Below are 2,711 nucleotides of genomic sequence, written 5' to 3'. Positions count from 1 at the left end.
TTCATAAATAAACAGAGATATATGTTTTGATAAATGCATATTACAATGCTTAAAAAGTATAAAAAAAATAGACACAATTACAATAGGCTTTTTTATACAGAAGATTCAAACCTACAATAAAAATCAGAGTTAATAATGAAATCAGGAAGAGCAAAATGAAATAGTATGCCTTGTGAGATCATTTCAATATGAACCTATTATGCACTGACAAATCAAGTTCAATGTGCAGTACATGGGTAATATAAGTAGTAATTACTCAAAAAAGTAAGCAAAAGTCTTAATGAAGAGTTGTCTAAGATTTTAATAGAGTAAAAAAAAATCATCAATTATCAAATTCTATCCATCAGTGAGGCATTAAGTAATAAGCTAAACCAAAGGTTTGACCCATAGTAATCAAAATCTATGTCATGTTCTGTTCCTTATACAACATATATAAATAAGAAAATTATTAGATCAAGTTCCATAGACAATGCAACCTATTTTCTTACTAATATCAGCCTAAAACTATATAACTTTATCATTTACTATTTTAGTTGTTCAATAGCAGAAAACTAACCCAAGTTTCTCCTTAAATCTATGTTGACATTGTAGTTAGGTGCATAAAGATGTAATGATTATCATCTTATACTATATGTCATGTCTACATCTGAATAGTAACCAAAATGTGACATTTTACAGTATTTCAAGTCCTACTTTGTTACTTGGTAGCATTACACAATTTGATGCAAGTACGCAACAAAAAAATTGAGACCATAAGCCACCTACTCCATTGTATCAACATTGATTAGTGAAAGAAGGACTACGTAATCAAACAGTTTGCATTATGATTAGTTACTATTAGATTTATTTTTTGAAAATTTATATATTAATTAAAATTTATTTACAAATAATTATTTTATCATGACTTATTACATTTAGCAGAGGAAATTTACCTAATATGAAAAAAGAACATTCCTCAACTTTGTAGATAATAGAGTTTTAAGCAACATCGTCAAATGTTGGTAATAATTAAAAAAAGAAGCATTCCTCAACTTACTTGAGCAAAAATCAAATCCCAGTCTATAATGGTGACTTTCATGTAAATCTGTGTCGTTGATCTTTGATAATGGTGACTTTCACACGAAAACTCTAAATTCTGGTTCTTGAGTCTAGAATTTCTGATCCAAATATATAACTGAACTCATTAAAAATTATAAAGATAAAACAATGATTATAATAAAAATTTATACCAAAAAATTAAAAAGGATGAAAAAGAACTTTAATTGACTACCTACCCCCATCAAGATACAGCCCCAAAATGGATGAGGAAGAGCTTTAATTGACTACCTACCATGATGGAGCAATGGAACTTGAAGCTGTCATCCACCAAAAAAAGATAAAATATAGATCCAAAGTAAAATTCATTGTCAGAAAAGGAAAAAGATATTAAACACCAAGAATAAAAAAAGTGAAAACTGTAACCAATCAGATAGTAAAAGCTCAAGAAAATGTTATACCTGCAGCAAACCACAGAGCCAAAAAGGTCCAAACAAATCTATTAAAAACAAAAAGATTATTTACCATATATAACCCATAGCTACTGCAATAAAATCATATTATTTATCAGCAAGCAACTCAAAACTAACACATCATATACACTAATGCAAGAGTAGACACCAAACATCAAAGCAAGAAATGAACCCAAAAATCTTACCTTGACCACAATATCAGACATAGCTTCAGCAAGCTAGTCCCTGAGATTTTCAGCTTGAGCAAGTCCCTGAAAATCACCAAAGCGCTATTCCCTCAGCTTCTGATCTAGTGGTCGTGGAAGATTTCTCTTTTTCTTCTCAAACTCAAAGTAAAAAATGTAAAGCTTTAATGTGTGATTCTTCTTTTTGTCATTACAAATTGAGACTTAGCATTCATTCTCTCAACCTTGCCTTGCAGCTCTGTCCATTCATCTTAGCTCAATTTGCCACCATCAACCACTCTGCTAAATTTGGCCATTCTGCATTTGCCTATATTAATATGCAAACATACACACATGTTGAAACTAAATAAAGTAACACCTCATTTAAATCCCCAAAGAAGCTACATTAAATTATTTAAATTATTTCTTGAGCAATTCTTTTTATCAAGCTAAGTATTTTTCTCAACTACCATCTAATTCTTTTTTTTATACCTAATTTAAATGATATTGTTTGTTACATTAAAACTGTCTAGCCAAAATTTATTTCCCGAGACAATGACAGTTCACATTCATAATTGATAGTACTATCAAATGAAAAAAAACAATAATAATTATTTACTATCAACAAAGTCCATTAATCAAGAACCAATGCAACTTAAAATAGAACCAAGACTTACCATATAGAATGTCGTAGAGCAGAAGTCGATATAAGCCAAATCACTCGAGACTGTGACTGAAAAGGGAAAACAACATTAGAAACTAAGAAAAAAATCGAATTATTGCAAAAGTGTATGCAAACTTAGAATTATTTCTGGTCTCTTAATTTCTTACACGATACATTTAAACTTATTTATATTATCTACTAATACAGTATGCAAGTTAAAAAAAAACTACAATTTTATTCTTCAAATGAAAATATAGTGAATACGGGAGTTAAAAGAATAGTGTAAGCTTGTAGGTAAATAACTTAAACTCAAATCATGGGTTAAATAAGTAATGAGTGAGCAAGGTAGAATGATCATTACAATAGCAGTTTATA

The 2,711-nt window shown here is 29.3% G+C and overlaps 1 long non-coding RNA gene across 1 annotated transcript; it reads right to left on the bottom strand.

Annotated features, from left to right (window-relative positions):
• Positions 1-911: 911 nt before the first annotated feature.
• LOC140181659 (uncharacterized) lies at positions 912-1,820 on the bottom strand. Its single transcript, XR_011876689.1, has 4 exons — positions 1,694-1,820; positions 1,497-1,534; positions 1,275-1,355; positions 912-1,157 (listed from the first exon to the last, which is right to left on the bottom strand). It is a non-coding gene; the product is annotated as an uncharacterized lncRNA (long non-coding RNA).
• Between the last annotated feature and the right edge of the window lie 891 nt (positions 1,821-2,711).

This window comes from Arachis hypogaea, chromosome 18, assembly GCF_003086295.3.
Source record: "Arachis hypogaea cultivar Tifrunner chromosome 18, arahy.Tifrunner.gnm2.J5K5, whole genome shotgun sequence".
Lineage (NCBI taxonomy): Eukaryota > Viridiplantae > Streptophyta > Magnoliopsida > Fabales > Fabaceae > Arachis > Arachis hypogaea.
The sequence above is the reverse complement of the archived record's forward strand: the minus strand, read 5'-3'. Positions and strand labels throughout refer to the sequence as shown.